Genomic DNA, 779 nt, shown 5'->3' with positions numbered 1-779 from the left:
CGCTCAACGTGTGCCCTATTTATGTTATTTGAGATATTTACTTGGAACTCCAACCTGTGCTGTTCTATAAGATGATAAATACGCATTTGTAAGGTTGTTAGACAACATGGATGCGCTAGATGAATTTATGTTATTTGAAGTGTGTGCATCTTCGCTCTTCAAGTTCTTTAGCCTCGCGGAAATGCAGACGCAAATTCATTTCTAAGATGGAACAGAACAATGTAAATTCTGCTACTTACCTCTAACAAGTCATAGATAGGGATGGCAAATGGGCGGGTTGGGGTGAATTTGGGCGGGTCAAGATGGGTTAGGTAATAAATGGGTCATTGCGCAATCCAGCCCAAAGTGTATTTGGGTTAAGATAGGTTGGATCAAGATGGGCTAAACAATGGGTCATAACCCAACCCGCCCAACTTGACTCATGTTTTAGAACTATGCTCATCTTGCATAAAAAAATATTTTACCTTAAAATATGTAAGTTGACAAATATTTTATGGGTGGGGTGGGGAGAGGGTGGATGGTGCAGAAAAACGAAAAAATATAAAACAAAAAACAGAAATTGAAATTATAAAAAAAAGTAAAAAAAAATTGAGGGGTTTTGCGCGCGAGGTAGGGGGTAGGGGACTCGTAAATTTTCAAACCTGTAAAATGAAAACTAAAAAAAATCAGAACTGAAAATATATTATAAAAAATTTGCGGGGCGAGGAGAGGGGTGGGGTTGATAGGGTTGGGATGAGTGGGTGGCGCAGAAAAACGGTGGGTGCCACAGAAAAATGATA

The sequence above is a fragment of the Nicotiana sylvestris genome, chromosome 9, assembly GCF_000393655.2.
Source record: "Nicotiana sylvestris chromosome 9, ASM39365v2, whole genome shotgun sequence".
Lineage (NCBI taxonomy): Eukaryota > Viridiplantae > Streptophyta > Magnoliopsida > Solanales > Solanaceae > Nicotiana > Nicotiana sylvestris.
The sequence above is the reverse complement of the archived record's forward strand: the minus strand, read 5'-3'. Positions refer to the sequence as shown.